The sequence below is a fragment of the Polypterus senegalus genome, chromosome 15, assembly GCF_016835505.1.
Source record: "Polypterus senegalus isolate Bchr_013 chromosome 15, ASM1683550v1, whole genome shotgun sequence".
NCBI lineage: Eukaryota > Metazoa > Chordata > Cladistia > Polypteriformes > Polypteridae > Polypterus > Polypterus senegalus.
The window spans coordinates 60666105-60688489 of record NC_053168.1 but is presented as its reverse complement, the minus strand read 5'-3'; the positions used below and the strand labels follow the sequence as shown (position 1 = coordinate 60688489).

The 22385-nt window shown below is 36.7% G+C and overlaps 1 long non-coding RNA gene across 1 annotated transcript; it reads left to right on the top strand.

Annotated features, from left to right (window-relative positions):
• The first annotated feature begins 2756 nt into the window (after window positions 1-2756).
• On the top strand, window positions 2757-20172 carry LOC120515437. The gene is made up of 3 exons (XR_005630658.1): window positions 2757-2912; window positions 18221-18462; window positions 20096-20172. It is a non-coding gene; the product is annotated as an uncharacterized LOC120515437 (long non-coding RNA).
• Window positions 20173-22385: the final 2213 nt, after the last annotated feature.

The window sequence follows — 22385 nt, the reverse complement described above, 5'->3', positions numbered from 1 at the left end:
GTCGGATTTACGAGTTTTCTTGTAAGCTTTGGTAATTCTAGTGTTAATGGGTAAAAGAAAAATTAAATTAATTAGGTAATAGGACCATATTTTTGTGTTTCAGTTTTGTCTCATCATGCATTTGATCCTTTAAAAATGTGTTCATAACCTGTGACTATCACAGTCATCATCGGTTTACTGAGTCAGATACATTATTATAAAATGATACCTTGTTTATGAAAAACAAAATGGTGCCAGGTCTGGTTCTGGCTTTCCGTGACTCTCTTTATGGAAGGAAAGTCAGATTTATAAATGCAGCAGAAAACTGATACCTGTGAGAAAAGAAAAAGCTAAACCTGATTAAGTTTATTAAGAGTTCATTAATTATAGGTAAGGTGAGAATAAGTGCAGTGCAGCTTAATTGACACCTTGCTTAACTTAAGGTGAAATAAAGCAAAACATTAATTTTGTTAATTCTACCCAGGTGACTGAAGTAATGCTCAAGCAAAGAAGCACATCTGTTTCTATCATTTAGTAAATATAGGCTGCTGACATAAGAGCACATAACTGTTGCAAAAATGTAAGTTTCCTAATTATCCAACCAGTCTAATTTACAATCATAAGGAGAGGATCCTGGTGGAATAAGGCAAAAGGCAAGAAACAAGTTTGGATGGCACTTTATTACATTGCACACGCATGCACACACCCTCATACAGTGCAAATTTGTGAACATCATTAACACTAACACACACGTCTTTAGGATTTATTGAGGAAACAGGAGCACCTGAAGAAAACCCCACGTGGACATTTTGAAAACTCCATGCAGACAGTGGCTATGATGGAAATTGAATGCAGATCTCCAGAGTTGCAAGGCAGCAGTGTTAGTCACTGTGCCACCCAATGTCTATGTTTTGAATAAATATATTCAAGTAAGACAGAAGTCACAACAAAGAAAGCAGCTGTTGCCATTCACCTCAGACTGGTGAATAAAAGATGACTTCATTTGACAATTCACATAATTCTGATAATGTATACATTGAGCTGTGACTGCAGCACATGTCGGCATCTGTTCCTCCCAAAACACACTGCAGACTTTTCTGTTTATGCACACACAGCATCATCAGAGACACTTATTAACGTATTCTCGTGACTGCCAGTGATAACCAATTCATTAACGGAGCAGAAACTCTACAGCAGAGTCTATGAACTCCAGTGATGTAACTAAACTTCTGAATTAGTGACTTTTCTGTCAAAATTTTCCAAAATGGCTGTGCGATTTTGATTTAAATTTCCAGGCAAACTACTTAACCAATTATTTCCATTTATTTTGAATTAGTACAGTTTATAGTAGGCACCATGTCAAAAAAGTCATAATACCCCAGTACCAAAACTAGCAAACATAACATGAAATGTTATGAGAAATGAAATTGTAGAAAAAGTGGTTACAGTCATTTGAACTTTAACCTTGAATGCAATCATGGAATGATGCAATGATGAAAGAAGAAGCTTTTAGGTGTACAATTTCTTCTCTGATGTACCCTGAGTGAAGCAAATTTTAATACTAATTATACAAAAGATACCAACTTAGATCCCACCAGAAAGGAACAAAGTTGATGTTATATTTAAAGTACTGGTAGAACATAAACTATAAATTTGTTTGCTTCTGAAAAAAAACTGATAGAAAAGCATCAATAAAAGAACACATTTAATAAATGAAACAGGCTGCAGATATTGACAGGTGAGAAAGAAATAAACATCTTAACATTGTTGTGAGGCATTTTGCACATTTATAACCAAATATTATTATCTGGAATATGCTAGTTTAAATCATAATCTGCAGTGCATCTCAGTTTCATTTGCAGCATATTTTGTTTAAAATAGAAACCGTAAAAAGTAACTTTACTCTAATAAAACCACTTAAATGCCATAAAGCTAACTGCATTTGTTACTTTTCAAAGCAGCTTTGCTTTTTCTCAGGTTATTATTTAGTTTTACACATAAAACTGACCTCTCTTCTGCCAGCAGAGGTTGCTAGTGTAGTATAATAGAGCCACACAACTCAAAAGATCTTAGCCAAGTATAGCCCCAGGCTCTTTCTAGCTAACTGTAATAATATAAGTAGATTATTGATATTATCTTTGTTGTCTGTTGCTGCATGTAATATACAAAAAGGTTAAAATGCCTTACGTGGTTAAATTTAGAGTCATTCACTTCTAATCACAGAAATGTAGAATACTGGAAAAGTTGTTCTCTTTATTCTGAAGTTATTCACTTGGGATTATATTGCATTATAGGGAACTTGTTACCATCAAAATAAAATTAATTCATGTATTCATCTGTACCATCTCTCTGTCAACTTATCAGTTAGGAATACAGGAGATTTTTTTAAATAATTATTGAAGTCATTATCTGTTTAAATCAGAAAGCTGTAAATCTTTTTCCTCAAGTTCAAATAAAAAATCAAAATGCATGTTTAAAGAAACTCACTAGATCAATACCACACTATCAAACTACATGGCACCATAACATGTGACGCTTTGCTATATAGCGTGGCTCCTTTAAATCTCTGTGAAAGTGACATGCATTTTTTAGACCTGGCACTAAGTACAGCAACACTTTGCTGCTTGCTGTGCAGTATTTTCCCATAAACAACACTTCAGTAGTTGTGCCTAACCCTACTTTATATGCAACCTCACAGTCACGCTGTATGTAACAAATATCTGGGAGCTGTGTGATTAATTAACATCTAGTTCATAACCCTTGAAATTATTGCAGAATCTCAGGAGCTAATTAGCTTACTGTGAACCTTATAGTAATAATAAGTATAGTTCAACATTTATCAAAATCAGTGACTATTTCTTTATAATGAATAGCTGTGGATTTAAAATATAAACTCTACTGAAATTATTCTGGGGAAGAGGAAAAATAATGGTGTAAGTATGCCTAAATGTTTAGTAGGAAATTGATATGTAGGTCAAAGAAAGCAATGTGCTTCTAGAATATGATTTGCTTAGTTTTCAGTTTTGAGATTAGTGCAAGTGGCAATTAGTAATCTTGCATGTAACTGACATTTACAGATGTGGTTTCTAAATTATCTGTTTTTTCCCAAATCAGTAGCATAGTAAACAAAAAGAATGATTTATTTTCCCAGATTACTTTAAACATCCACTCTCATGAAAGTGCTATGCTTTAAACATAATGGAAAAAAATGATGAATTAAAAGCATTGATTGGCACCGTGAAAGTAGCACGTTAATTAATTTTAAAATGGACTTCATATGATTGCCCGGAAAATAAAACAACTGTGGTTTTTTTTTTTTGAGTTGTCATTAGGTAGCTTGAGGTCACAAAACTTTCAAAAAAGTGTTCCATAAATGGTATAAGGAGTTGAAGCTGGGCTGTTTTTGAATGTAATGCTACTGTATATTTATAAGGTTGTATTTATAAACACATTTGCACATATCAAGATGAAAAAGTTGTTTGAATTAGAGTAATTTGCATTTCTTGAAACATATGGCAAAGCAGTGGAAGCCATGGGCCATGCCTTCGTTAACTGAGTGCCGTTTCATCAGTATCTTGATTTCCTGCTGAGCCACCCTGTGGCGTAGCCTTCTGTCCCTGAGGTTTTAGTGACAAGGGACAATATGTCCCCAAGGTGAATGTGTGGGGAAATATCTCAGATTAGCTCTACAAGCAGTTTGAATAATTATTTAATCAGATTTTAAGGGGAAAAAAGAAAGTAAGATTAATGTGGTGCTTAGAATATTTACTAGTTTGATGTTATTAAATGCACAGGTTGTAAAAAATTACCATTTTTAGCATTAAAGAAAAGGATGCGTGTGCTAGGTACAATTTTTAAACTAATGTGGGCTAAACAAGTAAAGAGTAAGGCAAAGTTGCAAATGAAGCTGAATATACCTGTTTGAAATGCTAATTTAACAACTGATTTGCATAAGTCAGCCATGTAATACAAACAGCATTTAAGTGTGTACAGTACAAATTTGCATAAATGATTTTTCTCATTTTTTTATTAAATTGAAGCACTAATTTTCCAGCACTTAAACATAGACTCCTTCGTCTTTTGATTCCTAATATATCACGTTTTTACAATGATATGCTTTTTATTGCTTCTGTTTACTTATTTTTCTTCACATTAATTATTTTTCAATGTAACTAGCTAAAATGTGTATAAACATCAGGGAACAATGTGTACTTTATTACCTTAAACATTGGATCCAGATCTCTTATACTGTATGCCAAGCAGCATATCTTGTACCTAAAGCATACAGTATACAGCATATCAAGCTTTGGAACACGGCAGTTGGGTAAAGGAGGGATGGAAGTCTCTGACAAGCTGGTAATCGGTCCTGAAAATTGCCAATGAAAGGGGGTTCACTGCAGCATACAGTATTCTAATATTGAAATGCTACATGTAGACACTGAAACAGATGCACACTTTAAAATTGTTACAACTAAAATATATTATGCTACATAAAAAATTAAACAAAGTACCGATCGATCCTTCAGAAAAAGCATTATCTGGGTTACACACAGAACTGAACTGCACATATTCACATTGGTTACATCTTATAAGTATTCTACAGGAAGCAAGTGAACCAACAATTTATTATCTAATTACTCTTATACACAATGTAAAGGATTGAAGGAGGCAACATACTGTTATATTACAGCCTTGCATATATAATTTTTTATCGTTGTCGATTTTTGTTTTAAATTATTATTTATCATATTTTTATGTCATTTATGTAAATCTTGTTTATAATTGGTTTGTCTATTGTCCCTTTAACTTTGTCTATGTTCTTTGTGGGTGGTTCCCCAAGAGGCAAGGCCACCTGATATCAACACTCCTGAGTCCTCCCTCTGGCTACTTAAGCCAGAGAAGCAGAAGCTCAAGCAGCTGTTCATTGAAGGAGCTGGAATGAACTGGTTCTGCATTTTTTTTAATCATTTGCTTGAACTGGGTTTTTTGCAGATTCGGATTGCTGTTTTCAACTACTTCTGTGTCCACTTTTGCTCTCTAATAAAATATTGCCATTTTACAATTGATTAAAATGGGCAAAGCAAGTAAAGAGTAAGGCGAAGTTACACATACAAAAAGGTTGTAAAAGTTACATTAACTTTCGGCTTAAGGCCAGTGTTTTACAGTTTCTCCTTCTAGTGCATCATTTTAAGATTGTTTAAATTTGTATTGATTGTTTAAACCAAATGTCCCCTATTTTGGGCTTAGTGAGTCTAAAACCTTTTGGAGGTAGTGTGGAGTAAGCGAGGCCTCACACCCATCTTTGGCATGTTCAAGTCTCTTTCAAATAATACATACTAAGTATAGAAGTTCTGTGAAAAGTAAAACAGAAACACTTAGCTTCTCCATGTCACTGTCACTCAAATTGTTTTGATCATATGAACTATCTAATTTCGTAACTGATAAGGAAAACCATACAGGGTGGCATTGATACCTAGTGCTATTGCCTCACAAATTAAGGATTAAATCTGTGACTCGGTCATAGGGCATTATCCAAATGATTCAGTTAACTCCCAGGTATTAAAGGTGTCCATGTCATATTAACTCAGTGATTTGTTTGAGTGGGACATCCTCTGGACTAATACTAAATATTGGCCTCCTTGCTTCCAGGCTCCATCTTTGCTGCAACATTATGATGGAAATGAAAGGTTTAGAAAATGTAATAATAGACAGATGAACAGTTTATTACAACTGTAAAAGTAAATGTATTTGCATATTGTATTAAGCAAATTGTACTAATTAAATTAAAAATTAAATTAAAACAGATTACATTCCATTATGACACACAACCTTCCACATGCAGGCAGATTTCCAGAAGAACATAGGAAACGCGTTTCTATTAAAAACAATTTTCAATATAAGTAAACTAACATATGTAGAGGCTTTTCTACCAGCGTATACTGTACATCAATATTTGTCAACACTGTGATGATCAAAAGCTTCTTTTTTAGTTTAACATAGATCATCTTACAAACAAGTTTAACTCATATGAACAAGGTTTTACATTAACTAGCACTTTCTTTCACAACAAAGGAAGAAATGCTTAAAAAAAGAAAAGCAAATATAGAGGGCAGTTAAATTGCAAGTCTGCTAATCACAATAGTAGAAATTGTAACAAGGTATGATGAAAACCCTTACCTGCACCCCACCCTCAATACTAGTATCTTTTTTAGGGCATATTTAACCTGACAAATAAGAAATCAGAAGTTACATTAAAAAAATTCTGTTAATGTAATGGTCTTACGGCTTTCCATAACAGTATGCTAAAAATAATAAGTATATACTGATCAATTTCAAGACCCATGGTTGATGGATCAAACAAAACTATAATTGGCATAATTTATGATAGAACAGAAAATTTCATGACAAATTTGTAAAATTAAATCAACCACCTGATCCTTAGACTGGATTTCCACTAAAATATTTAATTAGAATACACAAGCTTGGTGCTTGCTTGAGCAGATGTGAGTAACTGCCTATCTTAAACTAGCTCACTGAGAGCAAACAAAAATATATTTCAAAAATGAGGAAAAGCAACTGTTTTAAGCATAAACAAACAAGAGCACAAAACATTCCCAGAATATCAAAAAAATAATATGTAAAGGCAGAGGCACATAAGAAAAAAGGTATTTGACCAGCTAATGCCAAAATAGACCGAGCCTAGTAATTCCAAAAACATCAGATGAAGTGACAGATTTTACTTTTGTTTCAGACTTGCTTTGATAGTGTTAAAAAAGGCCTTCTTGGACTTTCGAAAGCATTTGATAAGGTACCACATGAGAGACTGGGCATCAAACTTAAACACTTGGGAGTTTAGGATGTGGTGTGTGGATGAGTGCAAAATTAACTAAAACACAGGAAGAAGAAGTTTATGGTATGAAGAATCTTATCAGAATTGGGTGATATTAAGAGTGGTGTCTCTCAGGGGTCAGTGTTGGGGCCACTGCTATTTTTAATATAAATAAATGATTTAGATAGGAGTATAAATTACAAGCTGGTTAATTTTGCAGGTGATACCAGCAAGTGGACTGTCAAGTCTCATAGTCCATTGCTCCTTCCAGTTTCAGCCATAAAGTAATCTTGGATGTGCATCAGCCTTTTCATGTAGCACAGCAAAGAAAGCTGACTATTTGTTCTTGCATTTGTCCAGTCCGATGTGATAACAGGAGCATCAACTGTTTTTCAGACATATCTGTTATTTTCCTTATCATTCATATTGAAAGACTGAATAATATGTGAAACTTTTTCAACTGTTATTTTCTAGTTGTCTGGAGAAGAGAAACAACAATTCACACTTGGGCAGCAATGTTTCATTCATGTCAGTAATAGTGGTAGGAGATACTGTAATCTGTTGAGGTAAAAAGGATAGCAAATGCAAGCTAAAAGAGAGACACACAAATTCTCACCAGTCTCCAGACCCCTACATTTTTGATCAAGAAAAGCCCATGTAACCCAGTAATAGGCCTTTGGAATGTAGACCAATAAACCAGGCAGTCACAAGCAAATATCAGTTTCCGGAAAATAACTAATAGATGTAATCACTTAACTTAAGGTAATACTTTTTAAGTTAAGCCCTTTTGGGTAAATTGTGTCCAACATACTTATCCTTTTACTCTCATGAAATCTCCTGGCTATTGTGGTCCAATGTGAATTGCACTCCAGTATGGCTATTCTTAAACACTGTGTGCCCACTTCATTAAAATGTGCTGCCAGGGGTGTTTGTTATTTGTTACTTCTTATGTGAGTTAGGTGTTGTTGCAGTCTGATTCTGAGCTTGTTCTGGGTCTCACCAATATATGGTCTCTTACAGTGATTACACACTAAGTAATAAATGCAGTTGATGTTTCCAGGTAATTATGATGAAAGATTGGTCTCATCCTTCTGATTTGATTGCTCCTTAATATATTATTACTATACCAATTCTTCTCCATCCATGGGCCCTTAATGTTCCTGCCTATAAGCTCTAATGTATGTTTCACCAGATAGTCCTTTAAATTCTTATTTTTCTTATAGGCAGCCACTACCTGCTATTTCCTAAAGTTCACTTGCTTTTCTTGAATATGGCCAAATTCAGTCTTAATAATTCTGTTAGTTGTGGTGTTTTGTTTATTATAAGTAATCACCATAGGAATAATATTATCTTTCTGTTCCTTTTGCTGAATAAGTGTATTTTGAATATTTCTAAAGTCATTCTGAGTACAGTATATCCCCTCTGGAAATCTCTGAACCTGTTTCTTAAAAAGGACCTAGTATAGACTTTTTTTTTTGAGGGCTCCAAACAGTATTCTAGTCAAGTTAATAAAGTCTCCTGTTGTAGAATTAATCCTTTTATATCTCAATAATTGGGACTTTATTATTCCTTTATGAGTGTGAGCCGGATGAAAGCTATTCTTGTGGAGGATAGCATGCATAAATGTCTTCTTAAAGTACACTTTAGTCTGTAACGAGCAGTGTAATTTGTATACTACTGTATCTAGAAAGTTCACAGAATGATTGCTTATTTTAGCCTTCAGATTTATATTAGGCCAATGATTATTTAAGATATGTAAGTATTCTTTAAATTTACTCAGACCGTGCTACCAGGCCTCAAAAATATTGTCCAGGAATCTAAAGTAGGCCTCAGGCTTATATACCAGTTTTTCATTTATTTCATTCTCCCACCTAGCCAGATATAAGTTTGCATAGGCGGGGGCGAATTTTATACTCATGGCAGTCCCTTTCACTACTGTTCGTCAAAAGTAAAATCATTTCTGAGTGACAGTGCAAGGAGTGCCAATATAAATTTGTCAGGTCTGTTCCAGTTCGGATAATGTTTGAGCCAGTCCTTTGTGACCTCCAAAACATGTCTTATATCTATATTAGTGTAGAGGTTATTCACATCAATAGTAAAAAGTAGTGTGTTTACAGTTACCTTAATTGTTTTTATCTTTTCTATAAAATCATAAGTATCTTTTATGTAATGGGGTGCAGTTGCAAGATCGGAATCAGCTAATAATCGATATAACTTGCTATATTATAAGTCTCGTTCCCACAGTTAGACACTGTTGGTCTGCCCTGGGGGATTTGTTTGCGTCTGGTCCACTTTTTAGGGTCTTTATGAATCTTAGGTAGTGTATCAGAACACCTTGATTGGGGTATAGGTGGATGTTTCAGGAAGGTAGCTTGTTTTTGTTAAATGACACCCTCATTCTGCATCTGATTAATAATGTTGTGTGCCATCTTTTGAGTTTCCAGATAGCATAGGGTCATTTAACTTCCTATAGTATTCTGGACTGTTGAGCTGTCTGTACGCTTCTTCTTTATAATCATCCATATCCATTATAACAATAGCACTACAGGGATCCCTCGCTATATCGCGCTTCGACTTTCGCGGCTTCACTCCATTATGGATTTTATATGTAAGCATATCGAAATATATATCACGGATATTTTGCTGGTTTGTGGATTTCTGTGGACAATGGGTCTTTTCATTTATGGTACTGCTTGCTCAGTTGGTTTGCCCAGCTGATTTCATACAAGGGACGCTATTGGCAGATGGCTGAGAAGCTACCCAATCAGAGCACGTATTACGTATTAAATAAAACTCCTCAATGATATATGATATGCTTCCTGCGTGGTGCTTCGCATACTTAAAAGCCCAATCAGCACCTATTGATTTTTGATTGTTTGCTTTTCTCTCTCTGACATTCTCTGCTCCTGACAGAGGGGGTGAGAGCAGACGGGCTGTTTACACACTGGTCTAGAGGATACGGATGCTCCTCTAAAAAATGCTGAAAGACTACCTTCACATTGCTGCTTTGTCGCGTGGTGCTTTGTATACTGAAAAAGTCCCAACAGCACCTATTGATTTTTGATTGTTTGCTTTTCTCTTTCTGTCTCTCTCTGACATTCTCTGCTCATGACACGCACTCCTTTGAAGAGAAAGATATGTTTGCATTCTTTTAATTGTGAGACGGAACTGTCATCTATGTCTTGTCATGGAGCACAGTTGAAACTTTTGAAAAAGAGATAAATGTTTTGTTTGCAGTGTTTTAAAGTCCCTGTCTCTGCAACCTCCTGTGTTTCTCTGCAAATCTGGACCCAAGCGTGACAATATAAAAATAACAATACAAAAGTATGGTTTTTACTTCGCGGATTTTCAACTTTCGCGGGGGGTTCTGGAACGCAACCCCGCGATTGAGGAGGGATTACTGTAATTTAATTCTTGAATTAAGACCATTGCCTTTGGGAAGGCCTGAATCAGCAATCTAAGCATGCTTTGGAGCTGTTTTACTATTGTTTCTTCATGTTGGATATCTTTGTTATTTATTCCTATCAATCTGATCATATTTCATACTTGATTGTTGGGGGGGTTTAAGCTTTTTGAAAACAGAAATAAAATTTGATATTCTGGCTCCATTTGCAGATTTTTAAATTGATTTCTATTAATTAGTCGTAGGTTTGAGTCCCCCATAATTATGTTGGGCCTCTAAATATCGAGATTCCAGTACACATTTTTTCGTCTAGATTAGATTTAGGCATGCTTGATGTTTGTAACGAGGTACAGGGTAATTCCCCCTGATTTGATGTAGTGGCATTGTTTTGAAAATCAATTAGAGAGGTTTGTGGACCCAGCTCAGCCGAGTAGGCCGACCCCATTTTACTTAAATCGGGGTTAGGTGGGGTCATATCAATTTCTAAAGAGAATTCCGGATCTAAAAATTCAGTTTCTAATAATTGTCTTATTGCTCTTTGCATATCACTTTCTGTTTACGACTCCAAGGTTCGATTACATTTTGGATTTTCTACATTTGCCTCAGTATGTACGATGGTTTCCCCAACCTGATTAGGATCTTTGTTTTTACTTAGGATTGGTATTTCAATTAGACCCTGTTTTGGTTTCTCCTCAGTCTGTTTCTCTTTTCTTTTTGTTTCAGATTCCTTTTGCTTTCGAAGTTTGGGATAAAAACCTTCAGGTTTCTTTTTTTTTTGGTACCTAGCCTAACTGCTTCCTACTCCTGAAGAGTGAAATGAAATCAATTCTGCTACCTCCACCTTGTGGCTTACTGTCTCCCATGTAGTATATTGTTTTCTGGAATACTATCCTTCTGTTTAGTTCATTGTAAAATATTTTACATTAATGTTTCTTTGTCTTTGAGGCTTAGGTTAGTCTCAGTCCCTTTTAATATCATTTTAGTTTGTAGTTCTGCTTGTTATGATGTTCTATTATCAGTTCGATCTTTAAGTTTTTTAAGTCACTAACTAGTATGCTGAGTGATCCATATGTCAGATTCTAGGATTGAGAATCTCATTTTAAACCATATGGTTGCTGTATTCTAATATTCATTCCAATTTGGATCATCCCTGAGAATATCGGCAACCTCCAACTGTGTCTCTTTTAATTTCTCACCATAATGTTCGAATAATATTTGTACGGTAGTTGCCTGCCAGTTTCCAGCAATTGGTTCAATTAGTTCCTTGACGTTTGGGTCAGAGAAGGCAGGTGTTATAAATGTTGACAAATGCTCTGTCTGCTGTCTTATGGCTCTGGGGGCATCTCCTTTTAAGGCCTGGGACATGAATTTAAAATGCCTGTTAACGTGAGCCCACCTAAACAAAGTCTTTACCTTCTGTGAATTTACTCAGTTTGTCTCTTCTTCTCTTTCTAGTCTAAATTAAGTACGAAAATTTTCCTGATCTACGGCATCCCTAAAACTTCCTCGCCCAAGTTTCCACCTTTTCCATTAAACTTTCTCCTCTGGAATATATTTTTTGCCCATAATAACTTTCAGTAAACCCTGGTTCTTCCCAGGTAAATTGTGATTTGTTAAACCTTCTGTCCTTCCCACCTCTAATTTTCCAATTCATTCCCATTGTACTTCATACTCTCTAGCCTGTTTCCAAGGGTCATAAGTAAGGTGTCTTTCTCCCCAATAGGTATTTCCAAAATTACTAGTGTGCTGTATATCTTCCAATAGTAGCCCCGGCGTTTATTCAAAAAATTATTCGGACGTCCTGGCGTTTAAAAGAGACCAGCGGTTGTTGGAGACTGGCTATTATTCACCTCGCAGACGGAATGGTGATGGGTAAACGGGATTCATTTGGCAGTAAAATACGGTATGTAGGCAACAACACCGGATGAACATTTCAGGATTTAATGAAATTATCAATACAGCAGTACGGTCTTATTAAAGCAGTATACAGTACGGTACTACCCTAGATAAGATACAATAAAGTACAGTACTTACCATCTACTCGTTGTCTGAATAGGTAATGACTGCTTCGTTATTTGCGAGTTCTTCTTCATGTTCCTCTTCTTGTGATGGCAATGCAGGTACTCCCATTGCTTGTTGTCGCGCAGTAATCAGTTTTATCAGGATTAACGTGTCGAAGATGGCATTTTCATGTTCTTCCCGCCACCTCTGCCCTCCCTGTGGGGTTATGATTGACGTGGAGACGAAAGGGCAAAATGTACACAAAGAAATTTCTTTTTGACTTTCTCGCTTCCTCGATAGCATCCGACGACAAAACATTTTTGACACGAAAAGGTACTTACCGTATGATTCACTGCAGGAGGGCGGTAGCCCAGGTGGTACGAAAAGAGGATTAGCATACGAAAAAGGCGGTGGGTCATTGGAGATCGGCGTTTACTACAGACCGGCGCTTAAAGGAGACCGGCTACTATTAGAGACCGGCGTATATTTGTCGCAACATGTCTTCAAACCTGGCGTTTATTGGAAATGGGCGTCACTACTAGAAGATATACGGTATCTTCTATTGTCTTGTCTGAAATATTTGTACCCTATAATTGATTTTATTGTCTCTATCGTCATAATCATACCTTCTCTTGTCCCATTTGCTCATGTTAAAGTTCACTCTCTCAAACCTATCGTCATACGCTCTTTCAGATTCCCTACTTTTATAATATTGTTGCTGTGGAGAGTATTCAGTGTCTGGGTGCTTTTGATTATACTCACCTCTAGCCTCTTCATATTCACTCTGTTGATGACTTTTATTGCTAATGTACCTGCTACTTTCTTCCTCCTCCAGTACAGGTCTCCTTTCCCATCTCACCCTTCTCTCTGTGTCCATTTCAAACAAGCAAACAGAAGAGCAATAGCAGAAATTATATTCTTAAGTTCCAACAACTTTTATTTATACCTTTTTATCTTTAATGTCTCTTAGGGCTCTTTTCTTTCTTTCTTGATTTTTTATTCAGAATAAATGAGACTTCTACTGAATACTTTTCAAAAACAAAAGAATTTATTTTATTTTCTCTTTTTGAGAGGATTTTTTTCTTTTCTTAATAAATGTAAAATATATGTCTTACAGTTCTTACAAAAACCATATAATATATACAATTTTTACAAAAATCAGAAATTATGTACAATTTTTACACTGAGTATTTATATAGTATATTATTTACAAAAACGTATATTTCTGTTTGTATCGTCTTTTATTACAGGAAACGAAGGTTGTTTGAATCTCAAACCCACAGAAAACACTCTTTTACAATTATGCTTTATTTTCAAAATTAGGCTAAATCTTATACTCTTTAGTTTTTACTTTCTGGAATTGAATACAAATACCCTTAAATAATTCAATAATTATATCTTCTTTCTTCCCCCAACTTCTTCAGCAAAACCCTTGCCCTCCACAAAAAATATATTTCTTCTTTCAAAAAATCATTCTTTATAGAGTGGAAAAACATCCTTTTGGTGTATAACTTATGTTAATGTCATATTATAACTTCTTTTTAAGGTTTACTAGGAGTAGCGTCAAAAGAAGTGTTTCAATTAGACTCCTACATTAACAAGAAGATAGGAAAGTTCTACAAAAAGAAAATGCAAACTGAACAATATATAAAATCAAACGTGTCACACCAGGGGCCTCATGTATAACGCCGTGCGTAGAATTCGCACTATAACATAACATAAGCACAAAAGCCGAAATGTGCTTATGCACAGAAAAATCTAGATGCAGGAATCTGTGTGTCCTCCAACTTCAATGTTCTTCCGCTACATAAATCCCAGTCAGCGTGAAAAGTAACGCTCATGCACGCGCATTCTGTCCCGCCCCAGCTCCTCCCAGAATTATGCCTCTATGAATATGCAAATCAATATAAATAGCCCTTAAGCTCAGCCTTCTGTGAAAAGACAATGGGAAAAGCACGGGGGAAAATATAAGAATTTCAGAGAAAACCAAGTGGAGGCTAGGAAAAACTTACTATTTGATGGTTTAAACAGTGGTATAATCAACAAAAGGAAGTTGATTGAGTGACAGAGTATCTCAGAAACTTGAAAGCTCAAGTCAATAAAGTCACACAGTACCCAAAATAAAAAAGTTGTCACAAGTCACCATAAAAAGGCGAGTCGTAGCCCAACCTCTGAGTGTCGTATGAAAGCTTACTAGGGTACAGAGAAAAAAAAATAAGCACACAGTGGGGAAAAAAGCAGGAAATGTCAACTTTAATCTCGAAATTTCCACTTTAATCACATAGTTTATTTTTTCATTAAAGTAGAACATCATAAACTTCATCTTAAATTCGATTATTTTATTAATTTCTCAAATCCCATTGTAACTAAAGTAACACGTTAAATGCTTTGTTTTGTATTTGATCTTCTTTGTGCTCTGTGTGTGAATCACTGCGTGGTTCTTAAACCGACTTTCTCTGCCTCTGACAGGACACAGAATCCATTACATTTGTGATAATACAGCTGTCTGAATAATTAAAATATTGAGATGTATACGTGATTTCTTTTTCATGATGATAGGAATGAAAGCATGTTATGAAACATGGGAACACGGTGGCAGTACTGTCTCTTCCAAACATACTAACCCCCAATTCATGTCCTTACTTTTCTTTTCTTCAGCTCTGTAATAGACGTTAAGCCATCTGTAAGCTTACAACAACAATTCTTCAAAACTTTTAAGGAACATTTAAATATCTTCATAGTACGTGTTTAATTATTCTATCCATCTATCCTTCCAGCATACAGCAATCAATCAGGATCAATCTGTGAACTAGCTAGCGCTGCGGCACCACATCTTCACATGTTTAATTATTAACAATACGGATTATTTAAATGAAGTTATTTTTATCTGTATAATATAATCAATATATTTTGCTGCATTTCATCTTAAAAATGATATTGTCATCATATGTGACAAGCTTTATAAAGTGGCGCAGGTTGTGTGATATTATAACTGAAGTGCAAGTTTACAGTGAGGTAATTGTACTTATAAGTACAAACAGTTCTACAAGGAGCACTTGATGGACTGATTGACTGTGTTTAAAGTTCTTGGGATGAAACTGTTTCTGAACCGCAAGGTCTGTACAGGAAAGACTCTGAAGCGTTTTGCCATGGCTGAGGCAACGTGTGCTTGATGCTGTATCCCGATAATTCTCTTTCCAATCAGCTGCTGCTGTGATTCACCACTCAGATATAGTGATATAAATACTCTGAGTGGTGCAGTGAGAGTAATATGGAAGAAGATGATCCGCTGTGGCAACCCCTAACGGGAGCAGCTGAAAGTAGAAAAAGAAGGTGCAGTGAGAGTAACAACGCTAAAGCAGTTATGGTATTTGGAATACTATGGCTATTCCTAGGACCATTATATTGTTACAGGTTAATTACAGTCAGATGCATTACACTAATAAGCAATATTAAGTTAGTTTCAGTGTATTTATAAAGCTGCATCGGGAAAGTGCATCTAAGATAGAAAGGGTAACTACACAGGAACAGTAGCGCTGCTTTGACACTGGGTGCTGCCAGTCTGCAAAACCGAGCAGAGAACTGTGAAATGTGCGTGGCTTTATGCCAAGTTTAGGTTTTATACATCGCGATTTGAACGTGGAAACGTTCTTACGCAACATTTCTGTGCGTACGCACCGTTTATACATGAGGCATCCTGCTATCCCATCCCCCACTGAAAGCAGCTGAAGTTAGAAACAAAATTCTCGCAGCTGAATTCTGTTTATTTGGGAGTAAGGTCTTTGGAATTGTATAGGAAAATAATATTTTGTTACAAAGTACTTGAAATACATACATTTCATGTGTGTTTCGTGTCTACAATGATCTGTGTAAAAATATCGCATATAAGTAATATTCTTGAATAAAAGCAAACTTGTTTTGTTATACCTTTTGTGAAAGTGTTTGTTTGATACTTGGATTTCACACTTCATACATTACACACTTCATGTCAACATTTTATCTTTATTATTATAACATATGAAAAATATTCTGTTTTAGTTATGTTTTCAAAATTACTTGCCTCACAAGAAATGTCATCCTACATTTACACAGATCATTGTAGACAAAGAACACAATTGAAATGAATGTACTTCACAAACAATACATTATTTTCCTGTACAATTCCAGACACCTCACTAATAGATAAACAGACATCAGCTGTGAGAATTTTGTGTCTGATTTCAGCTTCCTCGGTGGGGGATTTGATAGCAGGCTGCTGGCCTGCGGCTGATTGACACATTTGCTAAACAAAGGCGCAATCGGTGCCGCAATTAACGCAATGATGTGATGCGAGTAAAATTAAGCTGTTTTGGCATTAGGTATATTTTCACAAACTTCAGGGATTGTAGTGTTAAACACTTGAAATTGTCTCTTGAAAAAAAGCGTGAGATACAAAGGTTTATCTCACAATTTGAAGTATCAATATTATTTCATTACATGCTGGCCACATTACCTGTCGAAGATAAGCAATAGAATAAATTAAAAAATATTTTATATCTCCTGCCTTACCTGTACACCTTTCTTTGTGCCCTTGTTTGTCTGAAACTCTTTAGTGCATTCCCATATGGTCTGCTTCTCGGACTCTGTCATTTAAAGGCAAATTTATCACCCCATATGGTAATGCGCGGCCCCGCTCATTACCAAATTTAAGTTGAAGAAGCCTTGAAATTGAAGCAGTGGCATTTATGTGGTTATAAGGAAGTGCGCTTACTGTTTGTGTGTTGAGGGCACTGTCGCGGGAACGCAGGGTTGTCTAGCGGGTGAGCGCTGTGAGGCGCGGTGTGCCTGGACACACGTGGAGCCGGTATAATGGCAAGTACAGGCTCCTCCACATGTGTTCATTTTTACACGTCACTGTCCTTGCAGCCTGCCCAGTGCTGGCAGTTTAAAGTGCCGCACGCCTAAAAGAGAAAGCCGGCATTTGTTTGGGTCTGAGTTGGGGATCCCATGACGTTAAAGAAATGATTTTACTTTTTGGTGAGTCGGCAGCGGGTATGCTTGAGCTCAGCAGATTCGTTGGCTGTCCCAGAGGGTTTACACTCGCGCGACCCGCAGGGGTTCGGTTTTAAATGCATAGTTGCTCAGCGTGTGGCGTGAACGCACTAGCGTCTACCTGGATAGCTGCATGAGGTAGACAGGTTGGCAGACTGGCTGGACAATCTTGCCGGTTATATTTAAGTAGTCACCGGCCAACAGGGGTCATCAGTGGACCTAAAGGCGAGATATGAGTAAGCACTGCTGAGCTATTTGGAGGAGCAGTTGTGATTTTGGTGGCTTTTGTATATATTCTTTTGTATATAGAGTGATATATCTCCTAGTGATAATTTTTGGTGGAGGTATATATACTTATTTGCTGCTGGGATAGTTTTTGATTTTGGGTTTGGTGCAATTGTTTTTGTATATACACACGCTTGTTTTTGTGAATGTTTCTTTCCTGATGGAAGAGTGTCTTAAGCCAGGGATAAAAGAAGACAACCTTCATTATTAGAGTGTGTGTGTAGTTTTTGTAGGAGTGCACTCATTTTGTAAATACAGTATATTTTTCCTCTTGTTTGTTTTTATTTATTTCTGAAGAAGTGAAAGTGTTGAAGGACTGTGTCTCAAAGCCCACCTGACACTACTGCATTTTGGTTGTTCAGCACTCTTGTAAATAAACTTGCACCATTCATCCTTCAGTTTTTGTCTGTGTCTCATCTCTCCACTGATCCTGTTCGGTTCGTGAACTTTCAGATGTCCAGAGTGTAAGTTGGGGCCACTTCCCACTACACGGGATATCACACCCTGTCCTCTTTTATACTTCTTGACTTTGAAGCGACTCTCAGGGTGCCCCCTAAACATTTGACTCAGTTCCATAATATGCTGTCACGTACGTGCGAGTGGGGGGCCGCGAACGGACCCAAATGATATCGCAAAGTCATATGCCAGGAGGGAGTGGCGGGGTACTAACCTTTCTCTCTTTTTTTTCCCAGAAAGAAAGACGCACCGCCGCCATTAATCTGCCTGCTACACTGCCCGCACTACGTTACTTCCGCCCTTCCTCAGTATGCCTACCTCTGACGTCAGTAATCCCATCATTCAACACGGTCCCTACCCAGCATACCTCTCTTCTTCCTGTCCCTCCTCCATAAATGTTCATCCTCCGCCATCTTAGGGCGGTCAAGACTGTTGTGAAGACGCATTGACCGCAGACTACAGCTGAAGATCTAAAGTGGTGAGTTGTTTATTAACAAATTTTTGTGATTCTGAGTTTGTAAAATTAGTGTAGGTCAGGGGACTTTCTGCATATCGGCTTATTTTACAATATAAACTTTGAAGTAAACTTAGTAAAGTAAAATTAGATTTTTGGAGGATTTGTTTTCCAATTTGAATTACTGAGCAGTGAATTCAGTGAGTGTTTTCATGATTTCAGTTCACACGAACAGGACTTTGTGCTGTTCTCTTACAACGTTGAGAATGCGCCCAAGAATATCCAAATGGAATTGACTGAACTGCAGTCAGATTCTGAAGGCAAAATACAACAAAGATGGTGTGCCAGGCTTGTATGCTTACCTGCCACCCTCGTATGTGCAGATCCGTAAGTTGGCATCGAGAGTACTGTCTATGTTCGGAAGCACTTACCTTTGTGAGAAATTGTTTTCGTTAATGAAGGCCACCAAAACCCCACATCACTCAAGACTTACTGTCAAGCACCTTTCATCCCTCATAAAAGTTGCAGCTGCACAAGATTTCAAGCCTGATATTGACGAACTGGTTACTAACAAGAGATGCCAAGTGTTGGGACAAAAAAAAAATAGATCTCAGACTGTAAGACTCCTATATAAGCAATGAATATAATATAATGAATATAATAATATAAGGACCTAGCTAGGAGGCTAAGACTCTAATTGTACGCTGTTGTATGGAAAATGTATGGAAATAAATTGCTTTTCTTTAAACTTTAAGTGTTACATTTTTTAAAGTTTTCAGTATTGGAAAGAAAGCTACAGTAACTTTGTATAATAGTATAATAGTATTTGTTACAGTGCGGCACGCTAACATATGTATGGCAGTCGAAGCGTCCCAACAATGGTAGTGAGTTTGACATGCCTGCCTTATATAATAGTGGATCAATTAGATGACTGTATAACTTACTGTAATTACTGAATATTAATATGTATGTTTATACAATCTTTACCTCTGGAATGCTCAAGTTTTTTTTTATTGTAAATAGAAAATGGGGAGTAATGGCGCATTTTCACCAATGGTTTAGACAGCTGTGCCCACTACACAGACTATCACAGAAATCTGTATAAATGAATACCCAGTAAAGGAGTTGGGGTTATTTGGTTCTGTTTTGCTAAAATTCTTCACTGGACTACTTTGGAGTTAAACCTGTTCTCATCAGTTTATTCATTTAACCCAAAATAGAAGAATGCCCTACCTTTTAAATGTTGCTTGTAAGGATTCTGCTATAAGGGCAGTGGAAGAAAACTGGAAAAATGTGGTAACAGGAGGCACAGGTGTATTTTAAACCAGGGGTTGGCAAACTTTTAACCCAAGGGCCAGTAATAAAACTCAACTAGTAGCAGTGCTACTGTGGGAGGAACTCCATTTCCCAGCAGCCCAAGGGGGGTTACCCACATAGGATGACTAGAACGGAAGTAGGGGCTGCTGGTGACGAAAGAGACCAGTGGGAAAGTGTAAAAGGGGGGCCTAACGGAGCAACAGATCGGTGTTTTTGTGTATCCTGTCCAACATGTCATCTAAAAAGTCAATTGTGCCCTGGATCGTTTCATATTAGATGAATGGAGTGTCTTGTGCCTGCCTGTCATAGTGGTGGATTAATTGTCATGCTTCTTCAAAAGGAATGCTTTTGGAAATCTGACCTCTCGCTGCTCAGGACTACTGGTAGGACCATCCATCCATCCATTATCCAACCTGCTATATCCTAACTACAGGGGTCAGCTGGAGCCAATCCCAGCCAACACAGGGTGCAAGGCAGGAAACAAACCCCGGGCAGGGCACCAGCACTGGTAGGACTGTTTCATTAATTTTCTACAGAAGCTGTTCTTGGGATTCTCAAATTCACACCATATTATTTCACCTGTTTTTGCTGTATTGGACTGTATAAGGACATTGTCTTGAGTGTTTATTGTTGTGGATTGTTTATGTTTATTGTACATTGCAGTAATGGGACTGGGGTGGGATTACTTAGTGTGTAGTTATATTTCATTTATTAGTATTTAATATATTATTTAATTGTTGTTTTATTACTGGTTGCTTTTTTGTCTCTTCTTTTGAGTGTGTGCGGCTTGGGCCAAGGCTGGGTGCGTCCCTGGAATCTCCACCAAAAAGATAAATAAATCACAGTCTTTTCGACTGTGTGAATCTTAGCGGTACTGGACCGCTACTAACTAACCTTTATGGACCAGACAACTTGATCCATCACAACACTGTTAGGGAGAGGTATGTGCAGCTGCTAAGCAACCAATGTCTGGGGTTAATTTAGACACAGAAATCTGCAGACTAGCATGCAGATGATCATCAGAGAGGATGGATCTCAACTTTGCCTTTGTTGTTCTTATCCATGAGAATGTCTGTTCACAGGTATACGTGCTTCCATACATGGTAATAAAAGCACATACCATTGTTTTCAGAGTAGAAAAATTGTTGCTTGAAAAGTTCCTTGTAAAAAATAATCATATCACATTCTTTGTATTTGTCTTCCAAAGCACTGTTGCAAATCAGTGCACTCCAGTTGAGAGGAGAATGGTGCAGAATTGACAGTTATGTCAAGACGATTTTCAAAAAGCCTAATGGTATCTGAAAGTTCAATAAAATCCTGAAATATCTGAGCAAACTGCTCCTGTAACAATTCAATTTTTGGGACAACTAAGTCTTTTGGGAAGTAATTCTCTAATCTGCTTTTTTTTTTAATTCTGCACAGATGGAAAATGATTCAGTTTTCCCTCTTGTATCTGATCCTTGAAAAATTGCAGATGTATTTCAACTGCTAAAAATTACATATGGGTTTTCCCTTTTTCTGTAGTCGGGATTGAATTTAATTCATTGATGTGCTGGATGAGATCGGTGAGAAACGACAACTTCCAAAAGCCATTCAGAATTAGGCATCTCATTGACAGGCTTTCCTTTTTCTGTCATGAACATGCTGATTTCAGAGCATAATTCAGAAAAACTCTTCAGTACTCTGCCTCTGCTCAGCCACCTCACTTCAATATAATACAGTATGTCACTGTACTATATGTTGATTTCATCCAAAACACTTTGAAATGTCAGTGATTTAGTGCACACAGGTGAATAAAATTTACAGTAATTGTGACAGCTATCATTACGTTTACAAAACGGAGACCTTTTCCACAGAATGGTTGCTGATTGATGATACAGTGCATACCAACTAATTTCAGAATGCCCATTGATGTGATGTGATTATTCTACCCATTAAGCTAGTTTTTTTTTCTGCCATGTTCTTTGTGCCATTGGTTATAATACATTTTATTTCAAAGCAAACTGCTCACATGTTTTACACACACATAGGAAAAGTTCTCCTCCAGTTACATTTCCTTTTAAACTATGAAGGGTAGCTAACATCTCGGTGATATTTCACGATTCATCTATATGCCCCGTTAAAAAAAAATTGTGTATTCTTCTGACCTTTTTTCTTGAAAGCTGCGACCCTGTGCATCGATCTTTCTTTTCTTTGACATAATGGAAATCTAGCGGTATGCACTAGGCCTATAGTATCAACACAAATAAGCTATATTTCCTAACTGAGCAGATCAACATAAGGGGGCGTTCAAGCGTAACTTGTATTTTACAGTGATAAGCAATGAATGGAGAGTAAATTGTAGTAGGTGACGTTGCATTATTATGGGGAAAGGTAAGGAAAAAATTACACAGGACACAGTTGGAATGGAAGAAAGACATGTCCTTACTTAAAAAAATAGTAGGATTACTTTACATAGTAGGGTATTCACATTTGAAAATGTTATCCCCAAGTTTTGTGTTTTTTACAAAACACACTGAGGCATATAAGACAGAATGAAGTTAAAAGTGTAAGAACTAATGTGAGGATAACAAAATGTGGAAACAGCACTAGTGTAAAATCCTGAAAAGCCTTACTACACCACCCTAACA